This window comes from Chenopodium quinoa, unplaced genomic scaffold (assembly GCF_001683475.1).
Source record: "Chenopodium quinoa cultivar QQ74 unplaced genomic scaffold, ASM168347v1, whole genome shotgun sequence".
NCBI lineage: Eukaryota > Viridiplantae > Streptophyta > Magnoliopsida > Caryophyllales > Amaranthaceae > Chenopodium > Chenopodium quinoa.
The window spans coordinates 8,242,526-8,260,520 of record NW_018742204.1 but is presented as its reverse complement, the minus strand read 5'-3'; the positions used below and the strand labels follow the sequence as shown (position 1 = coordinate 8,260,520).

At 43.5% G+C, this 17,995-nt stretch overlaps 1 long non-coding RNA gene across 1 annotated transcript; it reads left to right on the top strand.

The window, feature by feature from the left end:
- Positions 1-265: 265 nt before the first annotated feature.
- Positions 266-17,780, top strand: LOC110710579. The gene is made up of 6 exons (XR_002509186.1): positions 266-674; positions 14,801-14,882; positions 15,378-15,420; positions 15,506-15,563; positions 15,662-15,760; positions 17,375-17,780. It is a non-coding gene; the product is annotated as an uncharacterized LOC110710579 (long non-coding RNA).
- The last annotated feature ends 215 nt before the right edge of the window (positions 17,781-17,995 follow it).

Here is a 17,995-nt window from a genome sequence, read left to right as displayed (position 1 = left end):
AACTAAACTGATCTGAAATTAAGTAAATGTGAACAAGCCCTTAATCTAATAGAAAGACCACAACTTTATTATAGCTTTCAAAAGTCATCCTATGTAGAAACATTAATATAAACCTAGTGAAGTAAGGATACTAGTCAAAAGTAAGACAGAGATATTATTTTGTCGCAGAAGTAATAAAAAGACAATGGTTGCAACTCTATGTCCTTTGGATATATGATAAAGGAACAATGATAGACCACTGGATTAAATGATGTTGAAAATTTGAAAGCTCTAGAAAGTTTTTAATTAAGTTTGCATCAGATTTGCAGTAGTACGTGAGTACGTCATATACTCTTATGCATCATCTGCCAAGACAATTCAAAGGCTTGAGACAATGCTTCATACTCCCTACGTTTGTCCTACAATTTTTTTTTTTCTTTCCATTCTTTTCTATATATATCATACTACTCTTTTCCATTCTTTCCGTTCATATACTCTTCTCATATCTGATCTCATCATCTTTTTCTTTTGTTCGTCTGCTTTTCTTTTTTCTGTGTGTTTTGTTTCTTCTTTTGAGTTGCTGCCTCTTTTTCACCAAAAAAAAAAATCATTACTTTTATCTCGTAAAGGCGTAAAGCTAGAATAAAAAGAGATAAGTTATAGAATTGACTCATTAAGCCATGAGTAAATCTAAGGTAATTTTTTTTTTATTTGATTTTGTTTAAGTAAAAATACTATGAATTATATCTGTTTTACGTGCATATATAAATAGTTTTATTCTTACAATAATTATCCTACAATTTTATTTTTATTTTTTTAATAGGGGAAAATGACGTTTACTGCTGAATATTCCGGAAATGTAGTTATGGACAACAATACTTCATATCCGGGATTTCACATGGTTGAACACGAGCAGTTAGGGCCAACTAGATATTTGAGAAAATTCACAAAAATGCTCAATCTGGATTTGCGGATTGTTTTCCACCGGCTGTATCTGGGACAAGATATGTTTTAGCTCATCGTATTTCTGGAACGACCTTAGCCAGTTGGATAATTAATAATTACTCTAGCTTGGTGTATCTTGATAATAATGGAATCCCAATTCAAATGACCGATATGTTAAAATTAATTATCCAGTAAGTATTATTTTTTGTAAACTCACTTTTTCAAATGGTTTCCTTCTTTTTATTTATTATTATTATTATTATTATTATTATTATTATTATTATTATTATTATTATCTCAAAAACAAAAGTCATACAACCTACAATAAATTAGTGGGAAGCCGAGATACAATCTGGGCCCCCACTCCTCTAGCTATTGCAAATCCTACCTGTTTCGGGGTTTTCTGATGTCCTGCGGGAGAGTTACAATTCCGAGACTGGAACCGGACGCCTGTACCTGCAAAATAACGGAGACTCCTGAGAGCTCCGCCTCCAACGGTCAAGTTAGTACCTGATTAAGGAGTAATTAATACAGAAATTAAAGTAATAAGGTCTCTCTAGGTGAGAGTATTTAATGTAGGTAATCTGCTTTGCTAGCGAGATCAGCCGGTTATTAGTGTGTTCCGTAATGTATTCGGTCCCTGATTAATGAGGATTAATCGAGTATTTATAGCCTTGGGAAGCGTGCAACTCTCTAGGTTTAAGGTAAACCTAGGGCCGAACGGGCTTCTAGACTGAAATGGGCCTTGATGGCCGGTTGTCCCATTTGGCATGGGTGGACACGTGGCGTGTCTTAAGTGGTCCGTGGAGGACGCGTGGCGGAACCTGGTTGGTCCACTTGTCAAACGGTGCTTGGTGGATAAAAATCCCCTAATCATTTGCCCCTCACAGGTGGCACGCGACTGGTCACGTGTCGCCTGTGACAGGCGTCGCACGGTGACAGGCGACGGCCCGTTACAGGTGTCACCTTGCAGACGGCAGGGAGATTCTCCCGCCCAAATTTGAATTCGGAAGCGACCCTTCGCCTTCTCATTTTGCCTATAAAAGGAAGTGCTGACTTCGGTCATTTTCACATTTGAGAATTTTTGCGAGAACATTCGGACCCCTGAACTTGCTCTGACATTTTCGGACTTTTTCTGCCTACCGCCTGTTCTGTCAAGCCGACTGACCCGAACTTTCAGGACTTCATCAACTGTCATCCGTTCAGGTAACTCAATTCTCTTACTCTTAATTTTCTTTTTATTTTTTGAAATGGCACCATGGAAGCACACGACACGCCCTAAGTTAGTGATCAGCCGGTCACCGGGGACGGCTGAATCTAGGACTAGGAGTGCCGCCTGCCCTTTTCTGGACCCATCTTTGCCCTTTATACAAAGTCCGACTGAATCTGTGTCTATGCAGAACGTGATGGCCAGAACAAAAAAGACTGCTAGAATATCAAACTCAGACGGCTCCTCCCAAAGGGTACTCCTTAGCGAAACATCTGACCAGGCGCCAGATGTGGAACGAGGCGACTGTCAAGCTGACAGTTCTGAGAGAGGGACCAAGGTGTTCCCTTCTCATCTAACCGTGGACATGTCCAATTTACCTTCTGCTCCTTCTAAGGGAGAGGAGGCGGGCCCCTCTAGGAGAGGGGAGGAGTCGTCCTCTTCGGACTCGTCAGGGGACGAGTCCGATTCCAGCTCTTCTGACCATAGTTCTTCTGACTCAGAAGAAAAACATAACCGCCTACAAGAGGCGAGAAGTTCCCATGCAGTGGAGAAGGGGGATAATTGGGCAGAGCCGTCCGCCTCTTACAGAGAGGAAAACACCCCCTACTACTGCAGGGTGCCCCGGGGCCGGATCGCAACCATGCGAGACAACGTGGCTAGCTTTATTGCTAACCACAAAATGGGCCCGGAGTATTTACTGTTTGTGCCGGATCCAGAAGATACTGTCGTCTGGCCGGCTGGTACCAGCTATGGTGACGGCTGTTTTGGCTGCTATGTGGCGGCCATCAAAGCTGGTCTGCGCTTCCCATTACATCCGGCTGTTCAGCGGATTTTAGATGGGTATGATCTGGGGTTATGGCAGTTAGCCCCCAACTCTTGGGTAAACGTACTCGGCTATGTGGCCGGGTGCGAACTGAACGGGGTGGAGCCAAGTTTTGAGGCTTTCGCCCACATGAACTATCTCAGCCGGACCCCTAAGTCGGGAGGTACCGGCTGGTATCAACTAACAAGCCACAGGGGTTACCTCATGACGAGAGGTAAGGCAAACAAATGGAAGGATTGGCGGAACACCTTCCTTATTATCGAGAGTTCAGACACGGAGCTGAACAAACGTTTTAACAAGTGGAACAGAGATCCGCCTCTTCTTGCAGGCGGCCGCAGCATGCCGCCTGTTCCCCCAAAGGCTAAAAGAGAGATCCTAGACAAAGGACTCTTCAAAGTAGAGACTAGGGTGAACTCTACTTCAGGGGTACGAGAGCAAGTACCCCTACACTGCGTCCCGAGCTTCAAGTGGCTCTATGATGAGTACTTCTTGGCCGCCTGTGGCCTCGGCAGTCGGTGCTCTAGAGGTAGCCGGCCTGACGAATACTCTGTTTTTTCACGCCTTGTTTACTTGGGATTTTTACTAACTTTGCTGTTTATTTCTTTCAGCCGACGCCATGAGTAAAATAACAGCATCTAAGACTGCGGCGGCCATGCTGCGGGTTTCGCTAATGAAGCAGTCGTACGCCGACTCCCCCAGCAAGGAGGCACCCTTGGTAAGCTTTGAAAACTCTTCCCCTTTAAGTTGTATTATGCATATACTAACTCTTTTTGTTTTCAGTCTGGCACTCCAAGGGCTTCTTCCTCGCAACAGCCGGACCCCAAGGCCCGGAGGACGACTGTTGCAAGCTCTCCTGGGTCTTCCAGGAAAACAGTGGCGGCTGAGAAGCAGCCGGCCACTTCTTCAAAAACCCAAGCGGGGCCGCCTAGATGTATGGACCCTTGCTTGTAAAAACTCACTCTTGCTTCCTTCTTGATTAGGTCTAACTTGTTTTTCCTTCTGCTTAATGCAGCCGGCCCCCAGGGACTTGACTTGGTTGAGGTAGCCAAGTCAATGGTTAAAGTAGTTCCTCCCTCTGACAGGGAGGCGGTCAAGGGTGCCGGCACCCTTGACCTCGATGGAATTTCGGGGATCCTAGCTGAGGTATACCCTTTTGAAGTTCCAGGACGCCTGTTAACCCTTATGATTGGAAACTGACGCCTGTTTTTCTTTGTACTTAGGCCCTGCTCCGAGTCAACAGCCTTCGCAAGCCGATTGATCGGAAAAACAAAGAGGTAAAGGCCGCAAAGGCTATGGCCGCCTCCAGCTGTGATAAAGCAATGTTTCAAATTGCCCAAAATGAAGTACTGACCATTGATCTTCTTTATTATCAGGCGCAGGCGACCGCCGCTGTTCGGGCTCAGCTAGAGGCGGCCCAAAAGAAGGTTGACGAGCTGGAGGGGACCGTCACCAAACTTAAAGCCGAGCTGAAGCCCCTTCGTCAGAAAATGCACTCTTACGAAGCCATGGAGAAATCTTTGGCTAACGTAAAAGAACGCCTGGTGAACCAGGAGAAGAGTCTTACCCAAGAGCTCTCGGACAAGGCCGAGCAAGAGAAACAAGAGCTCGTCCGGGAGATGGTGGAAGACTCCGCCCAAATCCAACGCATGACCTGGGAACGACTGTTCCCCAGTGCCGACTTTGCCTCATGGGAAAGAACGTACCGCCAGTGTTCGGAAATATATAATCAACAGATCCTGGCGGCTGCTGAAGAAGAGGCGATGGACGTTGCGTTGGAGGAGGAAGAGGCTGTTGTGGCGCTTGTGCCACTTGGGGGTAAGGCATCAAAAGATGAAGCAGCTAAGGCCGAGTCCAGCAAGAAGAGTGCTGACCAGGCGGCTGCTGCTGATACTGAACTGCCCCCTTCTTAAGCTTTTAAGTATATTTTTTCTTTTCACGGCCTGCGTGCCGTTTGCTTTGTAATTACCCGGCCAGGGGGCCGGGGTTTTGAATATTCTGCTGGTCTTTATGGCCGGCTCATTTTAATCAAATTTTTTGTTTTTGTTCAAATCTGTCTAAGTATTTGAAATTTGCTCACTAGACAGACTGTTGTGTATGGCCGAACGTTAAGACAGGTACAAATAGTAAGTATGCCGCCTATGCCCCTGGACGACTGGTTGTCTGTTTCCAGGATAGATGATCAGTCGGCCATTTAATCAATCGGTATTCGAACTCTTTATTCAATTTGACCAAGTAAATAGAATTACCAAGTAGCCAAGGAATTTAAGTAGGAAAACAAGCGGCGGGTACCGGTTGTTTCCCTTTATTGCCAATGTTGGCCTCTAATTTGTTATTTGTTAACCTAGCAAGAGTATTGGTTGAGAGCCTTTGTTTATTAAAAACAAGTGGACGACTCGTACCTTTTAGGCTCAGTACTAAGTTTGAGTGACTATTAAGTTAACATAGGAGTTACTTAGTCTTCGTCACAATCTTGATTGAGTAGTAAAGGTATCAGGCGGCGTAGGCCGGCTAGACCCCTTGATTTACCAATGTTTGTTGGCTATTTACTCAATAGGTTATCCAGTAGGAATAGGGGTTCGAGTGCCCTTGTTTGTATAAAACAGGCGGACGACTCAAACTTTTTAGGTTCCATACCAAATTTGAAGGAGTGACTATGAGTTAACTTTGGAGTTACTCAGTCGCCGTCACTTTTGTTTGAGAAGTAGAGGTACCAGGCGGCGTAGGCCGGCTAGACCCCTTTATTCGCCAATGTTTGTTGGCTATTAACTCAATAGGTACCCCCTGCATTTATCCCAAGTAATACAGGCGGTCATCTGACTCAGATGTCAACTGCTACCACTGGTTTGGTTAGTGATAGAGTTATCCTTGTCTCAAAAACGGCTACGTGGTTGCCCTTTGGGACAGTCGTATAGGTGCCGTGTAATTAGTTTATAGAACAATGTTCCACCCAAAAGGGAGCTGCTCTCTGCGACGAATTTCATCCGAATGGATGCCGCCGGACGCCTGCTATAATGTTGGGACAGGTCGGATTAGTTTTTAAAAGTTAGATCAGTTGACTAGGCGCCTGGTCTGATCATTCGGCCGGTGGCCTTGGTAAGTTCTTGGTGAACGTAGGTGCTAAGTCAAAGAAGGGTAGCCGCCTGTTAGGCACAGGGTCGGCCAGGCCCTAATCTTTTTAGCTAAGTATTGTGAGTAAAATACTCAATGGAGAGTAGCCGACTGTAAAGGTACAGACGGCATGCCCCTCTGAAGATAGAGTGAAAAAACTCAATGGAGAGTAGCCGACTGTAAAGGTACAGACGGCATGCCCCTCTGAAGATAGAGTGAAAAAACTCAATGGAGAGTAGCCGACTGTAAAGGTACAGACGGCATGCCCCTCTGAAGATAGAGTGAAAAAACTCAATGGAGAGTAGCCGACTGTAAAGGTACAGACGGCATGCCCCTCGTAATACAAAATTGAATAGTTAGTGCCAACTTTATTAAGTAGCTCTTTACTTTACATCATTCAAAAGAAATATTTCTTAAGGTTATCTACATTCCAAGTTCGAGGCAACGGTTGTCCGTCTGGTGTTTCCAGACGGTAGGTACCGTCCCTGACTTCCGCATAGATTCGGTAGGGTCCTTCCCAGTTGGGAGTTAGTTTGCCAGACTCGTTAGCCCTACCAACTGCTTCCATTTTTCTAAGTACAAAGTCCCCTACTTTGAGTGGACGCCTGTGCACTTTCTTGTTGTATGATCTAGTCATTCTCAGGCGGTAGATTTCATGGCGCAAAACAGCATTGCCCCTCTTTTCAGGAAGTGAATCTAATGCCAGGCGCATAGCTTCCCAGTTTGCCTCTTCGTCATATAGCATTACTCGAAGAGTCGGCTCGTAGTGTTCTATTGGAAGAACAGCTTCTGCACCATAAGTTAGGAGGAATGGAGTTTCTCCAGTCGCCCCTTTTTCAGTCGTCCTAATGGCCCAAAGAACATGTGGTAGTTCATCTGCCCATAGGCCGCCTGCTCGTTCAATTTTTTTCTTGAGACCGTCTGAGATGATTTTATTAAAGGCTTCTACCTGGCCGTTTGCTTGTGGACGGCCGACAGATGCAAAGTAATGTCCAATTCCTTGGTCTCCCAACCAGCTTTTGAGAACAGGCGTCTCAAATTGGGGACCATTATCAAAAACCATAGACATGGGAACCCCGAACCGAGTGATGACGTTTTTCCAAATGAATGAAATTACATCTTTCGTCTTGATTCCCTTTACAGCCTCCGCCTCTACCCATTTAGTGAAGTAGTCAACGGCAACAAGTATATACCTTCTGCCGCCTGTAGCAGGCGTATATGGACCCAGAATGTCCATGCCCCACTTAGCAAACGGTAGTGGGCTGTGAATGGTAGTGAGGTCAGTAGCCGGACGGTGAATTAATTTGCCAAACCTTTGGCACTTGTCACATTTTTTCACCATCTCCATTGCATCTGCTTCCAAAGTAGGCCAAAAGTAGCCCTGCCGCCTTGCCCTTTGAGCAAGCATCCTACCACCTATATGGGAAGCACAGAAACCAGAGTGAAGATCATCTAGTATCTCTCGTCCCTTTTCAGGAGTAACACACTTTAAGAAGGGTTGAAGGTGCCCCTCTTGTGCAGTTCCCCCTGTATCATTTCAAAACAGGAGGCTCGTTTTTTCAGTGATGCCGCCTGTTGAGGATCATCCGGCAGTGTACCGTTTGTCAGATATGCCCTGATTGAATCCATCCAGGTTGAGCTTCTGTCTAGAATTCCAATAGGATTTTCCTCGATGCTTCTCTTCTCCATTACTTCCCAAAACACAGTTCGAGGAGTATCGGAGGAGGCGGATGATGCTAATTTCGAGAGTGCATCTGCCTGGTTGTTTTCTGATCTCGGTACTTGGATCAGATGGAAATCCTCAAGGGAGCCGACTGCTTGTCGGACCGCCTGTAAATATTTGATCATGGCCGGATGTGTTGCTTCGTATTCGCCATTGTACTGACTCACTATCAGTTGTGAATCAGAACAGGCGTCTATTTTCCTTGCCCCGGCCGCCTTACACATGCGGATCCCGGCTAGTAAAGCTTCATATTCTGCCTCATTGTTTGAAGCCTGGAAACTGAAGCGTAGAGCATACTCGAACCTGTCGCCCTCTGGAGATTGACATACGACGCCTGCTCCACAACCGTTTGAAGTAGAGCTTCCGTCCACATATACCTTCCAGACTTGGTCTGGAACTTGAGAGTCAGGAGGACGAGTCATCTCTACAATAAAGTCAGCAAAGGCTTGCCCCTTCACTGCTTTTCTAGGCTCGAAAGTAACTTCGAGACTCTGCATTTCTATGGCCCATTTGATCATTCGTCCGGAGGACTCCATGGTGGTAAGGGGCCGCTTGATCGGTTGGTCGGTATACACGACGACTGCATGTGCCAGAAAGTAGGGCTTCAATTTTTTAACAGCCATGAAGAGTGCAAGACCAAATTTCTCCACTAGGGGATACCTCAACTCGGCATTTTTCAGTACGTGGCTGACAAAGTAGACCGGAAGTTGACAGCCGTCCCTTTCAGCAAGGAGCACCGCGCTTAACGCATGATCAGAGACGGCCAGGTACACGTAGAGATTTTCCTTGGGCAAAGGGCTGACCAGCCTTGGCAAGGAATGCAAGTGAACCTTTAATTTCTGGAAGGCGGCCTCAGCATCCGGCCCCCATTCAAACCTTGCCTTTTTCTTAATTGCCTGGAAAAAGTATAGGCATTTGTCGCCTGATCGGCTTAGAAATCTTCCCAAGGCCGCCAGACAACCTGTTAACTTCTGAACCTCTCGGACGGTACGAGGCGACTGCATGTCAATGACCGCCTGTACCTTCTCAGGGTTCGCCTCTATTCCTCTCTGGTTGATAAGGAATCCGAGAAATTTCCCAGACTCAACTCCAAATACACATTTCTTGGGATTGAGCATGACATGGTGCCGCCTGAGTGTGGCGAAAGTTTCTCGGAGGTCCGTCAGATGATCTTTCTGAAGTTTAGTCTTAACAATCATATCATCAATGTATGCCTCGACGTTTCTCCCAATCTGATCAAAGAACACTGTGTTTATCATTCGTTGGAATGTAGCCGGGGCATTCTTAAGACCAAACGGCATGACCGTATAGCAGTATAATCCCTGATCAGTGACGAAGGCCGTCTTCTCCTGATCTTTCTTCCACAAAGGAATTTGATGAAAACCAGAATAGGCGTCCATAAAACTCATCAAGGCATGGCCGGCTGTTGAGTCGACCAGGTTATCAATTTTTGGCAGAGGGTAACTGTCTTTGGGGCACGCCTTGTTCAAGTCTGTGTAGTCTACACACATTCGCCAGGTGCCATTCGGCTTTTTAACAAGTACCACATTTGCAACCCAATCTGGGAAGTAACATTGCCGAATGAACCCTGCATCAAGTAATTTTTTGACTTCGGCGGCGGCCGCCTGACCTCTTTCTTCACCATGGTTCCGCTTCTTTTGCCGTACCGGCTTCTTTTTCGGATCCACAGCGAGTTTGTGTACTGCCAGATCAGGACTAATGCCTGGCATTTCATGGACTTCAAATGCAAAGATGTCCTTGTATTCTTTCAACAGGTTGTGAAAGTCATCACCAAGGTTTCTCAGAGCAGTCGTCCCAACTTTGACTGTTCGGTCAGGGCGGGAGTCGTCTAATATCAGGTCCGTATGCTCACCAGCCGGCTGAGGGCGGAACTCATCCGGCCGGTCCTCTGCCAGTGATTGCTATTTTCTTGCCTTTCTGGCGGACTCTGTCTGGGACGCCTTTCTTTTTCTGTCGCTTGTTTCTTGAACAGGCGCACTTTCCTTGACATTGTCAAGGTCTGTTTTTTCTCCACTTGAGCCAGTGGCCTTAGCAGTGGGTTTGACATCCGAGAGATAGCACTCTCGGGCCATCCTCTGATCTCCCCTTAGGGAGCCGACTGTTCCATTGTCCCTTTCAAACTTAAGCAGCATAAGTGACGGGATTATAACAGCCTTGGCACTATTCAGGGTTGGGCGACCCAGAATCATGTTGTAGGCAGAGAGTTCCTCTACAACTAGGAATCGGACTACCATGTGTCGTCCTTCCCCTTTTTCGCCCAGGCGGACGGGTAGATCAACTCGTCCCAGTGGGTGGACGACTCCTCCTCCAAACCCTATTAAAGGGTGGGAGGCCGGATGTATGCAGTCCGTCTGATATTTCAGTTTTGACAGACATTTGCTGCTGATGAGATCTGAAGAGCTCCCAGTATCTATGAGGATTCGACCAACTCTCTGGTTGGCCACTTTACATTCAATAACGAGAGGGTCGTCATGCGGCCCCCTTATTCCTCCTAGATCCTCTTCAGTGATGACAATCTCAGGAAATGTATATTTGGACGGTCGTTCTTGGTGAACGGAATTTACATCTAACCGCCTTATATTATCTTTGTTGCCCCTAATAGTGGGGCCGCCTCCTGAGAAGCCGCCTGCAATGGTGTAGACGACTGCATCATCTGTATCGGAACTGTCGGCCTGTTGATTCTTTTTGGCCGACTGCTTTTTTGAGGAAGTATTCCCCGTAGATTTCTTGACATAAGTGTCAAGATCACCTTGATCAGCCAAGCGGTCTAGGTACCGCATGAGACTAATGCAGTCGTTGGTGTGATGACCAATGTCATCATGATAAGCACAGATTTTGTCTTGGTTCCGGTTGCTCGCAGAACCCTTCATGGGGAGCGGTTTCTCAATTGAGAGCCGTCCCTTTATTTCTTTTAGGATAAACTGGTTATCCTTGTTAAACACATACTTTGGGGAGTATGGTTTGAATTCCTTTTTCTTCTTGGCCGGCTGTTTAGAGGAATCAGCCGCCCAGACCCCTTTTCTTTTTTCATCTTTGTTGGACGACTGTTTCTGTCGTCCTTCTCTATTGTCGAACCTCTTCCCGTCCGACTGTTTCATTGTACACAGATCAGTCGCCTGTATATAGGCTTCTGCTTCAATCAAGGCCTCTTGAAGAGTCGCCACCCTTTTTCGAACTAAATCAAATTTGAAGGTAGACCCGTCTTTGAGACCTCTAAAAAAGTCAGTATAAGCTACCTCATCCGGTAACCCTTGAATCTGTATTCTCATCAGGTTGAACCGCCTGATGTAGGAACGAAGCCCCTCCTTTTCACCCTGCTGAATTGTTCCCAAATCAAGGGTCGTTTTCTTCGCAGGGATGTTCATTGCAAAGTTGGAGGCAAATAAGTAAGCAAGCGTCCTGAAACTGTTTACACAACCAGTCGGCAGGTTGCCGAACCATTGCTGTGCAATTCCCTTGAGAGTTGCTGGGAAACACTTGCACCAAGTGGGATCATCCAACCCTTGAAGGTACATCAGGTTGGTGAATGCCATCAGATGGTCTTCCGGGTTAGTAGTGCCATCATAGGCGCCTACTAAAACATTTTTTACTTTGGCCGGCTGAGCGGCTTCAGTAATTTCCTTGGAGAAGGCCGACGGCTGTTCACCAAGTCTAAGCAGCCGTAGCTGCCAGTCCATAGGTTGGACGTTTTTTGCTGCAGGTCCACCAAATGGAGGTGGCTGCATAAAATATTGTTGTTGCGGCACAAATGGCAAATTTGGTACCGCCTGCGCACTATGAAAGCCAGACTGACGGGAGGTGCCGCCTGACTGACTCTCATGGTACGACTGAGTTGGCCTCATCGAGGCATTTCGCAAACTGTCCTGAAAATTTGAAGTAGAAGCCGACTCTGATAATCGGTCACTCTTCTTCTGCTCTAGCAGGTGCCGAGCATCTGTGAACGTTTGCCTTGACCCGTCCGCCTGAATATGACGAACCGGTTTCCTATTTCCCGTAGGATAACGGAGTTTTGTGAAATCAAGAGCAGACGGCTCCCGCTTCTTAGATTTAGGATGGGGAGTCGCCTCTCGCCCTTGAACTGGCTTCCTCTTCAGTGAAGTGGAAGGTTTTTTGGCCGCCTGCTCTTTGACTGAAGCAGGCGGTTTTTTGTTGATCAACTCTTGGATCTCTCCCTTGAATCCCCTCATGAAGGTCATGAGTTCGTTCCTTGTGATCGGAGCAGACCCATCAGTCGGCTGTTGCCAAGCAAGCGGTGCGCCTGCTGGCTCGCTTCCTGTTTGAAGATACTCCCGTTCCCTTATTTCAGTATGACGGGTACGGCGGGCCCTTAGGGTCCCGTCTGGAGCTGTATGAGTTTCAACTTCAAATTCACTTTCGGTATCATGGTCCGACTGAACTTGAGGGTCGTCTAGGGGACGCCTCTCTTCTGGGGTCGGTACAGACTTGGATGCCATCTCTGAAGTACTCTCCCCACAGACGGCGCCAAATGTTTCGGGGTTTTCTGATGTCCTGCGGGAGAGTTACAATTCCGAGACTGGAACCGGACGCCTGTACCTGCAAAATAACGGAGACTCCTGAGAGCTCCGCCTCCAACGGTCAAGTTAGTACCTGATTAAGGAGTAATTAATACAGAAATTAAAGTAATAAGGTCTCTCTAGGTGAGAGTATTTAATGTAGGTAATCTGCTTTGCTAGCGAGATCAGCCGGTTATTAGTGTGTTCCGTAATGTATTCGGTCCCTGATTAATGAGGATTAATCGAGTATTTATAGCCTTGGGAAGCGTGCAACTCTCTAGGTTTAAGGTAAACCTAGGGCCGAACGGGCTTCTAGACTGAAATGGGCCTTGATGGCCGGTTGTCCCATTTGGCATGGGTGGACACGTGGCGTGTCTTAAGTGGTCCGTGGAGGACGCGTGGCGGAACCTGGTTGGTCCACTTGTCAAACGGTGCTTGGTGGATAAAAATCCCCTAATCACTACCCTAGTGAAGATATGAGTTGCAGCACGAGCCCCAATGTCTTGCGTCGTCGAGAACCTCTGAATCCACTTCATTAACGCAACAACCTCTTTCTCTTATTCCCCAAGCGAAGAAAAGGAGAAGGGAATGAAACCATATCCAATCGCCTGACATCGAGCTTCATACTTAACCCGCTTCCGACGAGCTGCATCAGCCACAACCCGCCCAGGAATGAAGTCAGATAGCCCTGACTGTGTCAAAGGAGAAGACCCTGTCAAATCAACACAGACACCACGACCACGATCCCATGAATAAAGTAACACATCCGCGGGTCTGAGGGCCTCGTCGTTCCCTTCGGCCAACCCAATGTCAACCTCTTTTCTCGCTGAAATCCCCGAACGATAGCAAACATCAACAAGGGTATCCCGAACAACATTATGCCGATGTTTAATACCCACAATACCAGCACAAGACACTGCGTGATCACCGAAAATATCTCCAGCAAAAACCCTCGAACAAGCAGAGCACAACGTCGAGATAGAGAACAATGGAACACCTAACTGATAGGAAAACACACAGCGATAAGTTTTGGCGTTCATCGTCTGACCCAACACTAGTAGAAAAATTGAAAAAGGCACCGCTCAATGGCCACCGGTTTTTGAAAACCGATGGCTTAATAAATGGGCGGGATGAGGCAAAACCACATTGCCACCGGTTCAAACAAAACCCATGGCAATAATAATAAAGGCCACCGGTTTTGAACCGGTGGCAATAACCAATTATATTAAAAAAAAAAAAAAAAATCGCGCCTTCCTCCCTCTTTTCTTCCTTCTCTTTCCTCTTTCTTTTTCCTGTTTCATTCACAAATTCACTGAGCTCTCTAAGTTCACTCTCCAACGAACCCTACCACCACAAAGCCACAGCCACCGCCACCGCACCACCCTCCACCACCTTTGCGCACCCCCTCCACCACCTGTTCACACCAATTTCGCGGCCCTCCTCTTATCAGAAGCTAGCAGCAAGAAGCAGTGACCTCAGCTCCATCGAGACAGCAGCCCTACTCGCCCCCGCCGCCGCGCCACTGTGCCACGCTGCCGCTCCACACTGCGGTCCCTCCACCACCGACCATCTCTTCTCCCTTTCCACCCACCTAGGGTTAGTTTTAATTTATTTTGCATTTTGAACAATGTTTAGGCAAATTAAATTTTAAGTTTTGAATATAGTTTACCCTAAGGTAGTGTTTGGATGCAAGTATTTGATTTCAAATTCAGAATTTCAAATCTGGTATTTCAAATACAGACATTGAATTCCAAATTCTTTGTTTGGATAAACTTAGAAATTTCAAATTAATCTTTTTGAATTCACTATGTATTTTGAAACCATGATTAAGTCACTATGTATTTTGAGGCCATGGAATTTCAAATTTGCATGCCTCTGTTTTTCTCTCTCTAAAAATTATGCTCTAACTAAGAAATTAAATAAATCATATAAACCAGAAATTAAAATAAGAGGGAGTACTTTATTGAAAAGCCTTAGTATTGAAACCCATTTTTAGAAGGTGAAGGCAATAGTGAAGATTTACAGTGTCAAGAAGTTGCAAGCGGGCGTATCGGCAGTGCGCTACGGTGGTGAAGGCAACAGTGGATTTGAAATGACATGTATTAAAGTTGGATTTAAAATTATGAAAATTTAACTGAAATATTCAAAGACTGGATTTGGGTGAAATCCAAATGCAATTAATTATAATTAGACTTATAATTTTTCTGAATTTTAGGTTGTTTTATTAAGAAAATTTAAATAAATTAGAGATTAGCTAATAACCTTGTTACTTATTTGAATTTTCATAAGTTTTAATGGGTAATTTTTATTAAATTAGAGATTATTAGTAACCTTGTTACTTAATTAGGTGAATTTTGGTAGTATGTTTTAATGTGTAATTATTAATTGGTATGTTTTAATGTGTAATTTTAGGTTGTTTTATAGTTCATGACAAAATTACTAACTTTTATTTTGTTGTTTATTTTTTATTTTTGTAGATTCATATGTAGTGAAGCACAAGTTTATTAGCTATTCAAGTGGGAAGTTTGAGACATTACATCCATTATACTTGCTATATTGGTATGAACTATAAACTTTATGGAGCTATATATATTTCTTTCTATTTATCTATTTGATAAAAGTTTGTTCATGATATTACAAGTTGTGTCTTGTTTAATAATAAATAATTACAATAATATGTTGAATGTTTGCATCATCATATGCCTAGATACCCGTTCAAGGCTTTCTCATTAGGAGAAAGTCTTGAATAGTCCTCGGTTGGGACTGTTCTTGAATGTTTACTCTCACTTAGGTGGTGAATGTATGTCTTTTTTTCGATTTTAAGGAATATCTTGGCTGTCCATTTCTTCTCCATGTTCTATGGGTACATATGTGGGTAAGTAATTATCTACATCTTGTACTTGAAGAACTAGGGGGAAGTGCTGCCAGATTTTCCTTAAAATTGGAAAGTTGACATATCTACATATTGTTTGTGTATTGTGAATTTATGTAGGTTTCATTGGTTCCTCATGGTGATTTGTCCTGCTAATAACACAATCTTTCACCTTGATTCAGCTCGATCAACAAAGAAGTACCTCGTGATGTTTGTACTACAAAAGTAAATATAGCTACCTAGTGTTGATTATCTTAACCTAACTCATTTAATAGTCAAACTAATCAAATTTGAATTTACTTTCCTATAGCATTATGAAGAAGATACATGGTCGTGCTCCACGGGGTCCTACATGGAAATCACCTATGGTAATGCCACATCATATTGTGATTATCTTAATAAACATTGCTAAAAAAATTGTGGGTTTTATGTGACGTTTGATTCATTTGATTTGTTCCTATGCTAGTGCCCAAAACAAGATAATGGAGTTGATTGTGGATTATACGTGATGAGATTCATGCTTGACATAGCGACTCATTGTTCCAACACCATACATCTTGATGAGGTACGACCTTAAACTTAGTAAAATGCCCTTTTCTATGATTTCAAGGCTTATCCACCTATAACTAAGTATAATTGACATGTTATGAGGAAGAACTTGGTCATTTGTTTAAAAATGTAAAAAATGGGCAAGTAGAAGTCAAATAGGTCTTTTTATGCTATTTTGGACGAAAATGCGACCTTAAACTTAGTAAAATGCCCTTTTTCTGTGATTTCAAGGCTTAGCCACCTATAACTAAGTATAATTGACATGTTATGAGGAAGAACTTGGTCATTTGTTTAAAAATGTAGAAAATGGGCAAGTAGAAGTCAAATAGGCCTTTTTATGCTATTTTGGATGAAAATGCGACCTTAAACTTAGTAAAATGCCCTTTTTCTGTGATATCAAGGCTTAGCCACCTATAACTAAGTATAATTGACATGTTATGAGGAAGAACTTGGTCATTTGTTTAAAAATGTAGAAAATGGGCAAGTAGAAGTCAAATAGGCCTTTTTATGCTATTTTGGATGAAAATGCGACCTTAAACTTAGTAAAATGCCCTTTTTCTGTGATTTCAAGGCTTAGCCACCTATAACTAAGTATAGTTGACATGTTATGAGGAAGAACTTGGTCATTTGTTTAAAAATGTAGAAAATGGGCAAGTAGAAGTCAAATAGGCCTTTATATGCTATTTTGGACGAAAATACGACCTTAAACTTAGTAAAATGCCCTTTTCTGTGATTTCAAGGCTTAGACACCTATAACTAAGTATAATTGACATGTTATGAGAAAGAACTTGGTCATTTGTTTAAAAATGTAGAAAATGGGCAAGTAGAAGTCAAATAGGCCTTTATATGCTATTTTGGACGAAAATGCGACCTTAAACTTAGTAAAATGCCCTTTTTCTGTGATATCAAGGCTTAGCCACCTATAACTAAGTTTAATTGACATGTTATGAGGAAGAACTTGGTCATTTGTTTAAAAATGTAGAAAATGGGCAAGTAGAAGTCAAATAGGCCTTTTTATGCTATTTTGGATGAAAATGCGACCTTAAACTTAGTAAAATGCCCTTTTTCTGTGATTTCAAGGCTTAGCCACCTATAACTAAGTATAATTGACATGTTATGAGGAAGAACTTGGTCATTTGTTTAAAAATGTAGAAAATGGGCAAGTAGAAGTCAAATAGGCCTTTTTATGCTATTTTGGATGAAAATGCGACCTTAAACTTAGTAAAATGCCCTTTTTCTGTGATTTCAAGGCTTAGACACCTATAACTAAGTATAATTGACATGTTATGAGAAAGAACTTGGTCATTTGTTTAAAAATGTAGAAAATGGGCAAGTAGAAGTCAAATAGGCCTTTTTATGCTATTTTGGATGAAAATGCGACCTTAAACTTAGTAAAATGCCCTTTTTATGTGATTTCAAGGCTTACCCACCTATAACTAAGTTTAATTGACATGTTATGAGAAAGGACTTAGTCATTTGTTTAAAAATGTAGAAAATGGGCAAGTAGAAGTCAAATAGGCCTTATTTTGGCTATTTTGGATGAAAATGCGACTGTTTTTAATTTTCCTAAGTATTTTAATTTTTACATATTAATTTAATTTATTCTAACATAATTTATATATATTCCAAGTTTTTCAAGGTGCAAAAGGGAGATCCTTTAACAAGCAAGGAGCTTAATGAAGTTCGAGACATGTTGGCATCTTTCATCACCTTCAATTTGTAAATGTGGCATCATTTTGAATTTATACTTTGTTAATTATTAACGTTTAAACTACAATATTGACTTGTTATTAGTATTGTTTGTATTTATTTATATGTCACACTTTATTTAATTTGTTGTATTGCATTTGGTTTTTAATTATAAAAGTAGTCTAAATATATATTTTTAATTCTTGTTATGATTATTAATAATAATTATATTATGGCAGAATTTATAGCAATAATATGGCAGAACATTATAGCAGGATCAGTTGCAGGAATAATTGCAGGGAAAAAAAAAAAAAAAATTAGATCCTTTTATTGCCACCGGTTTACCAGTTCAAACCGGTGGCAATAGTCAGCCTTCAGCAGCAAAAAAAAAACCGCGCCATTTATTATTGCCACCGGTTAACCGGTGGCCATAATTATTATTACCACCAGTTAATCGGTGGCCATGAAGACTATTGCCACCGATTTTGAACCGGTGGCCATTTGATGCTTTATTGCCACCCCCCAAATGACCACCGGTTCAAAACCGGTGGCAATGGGGGGG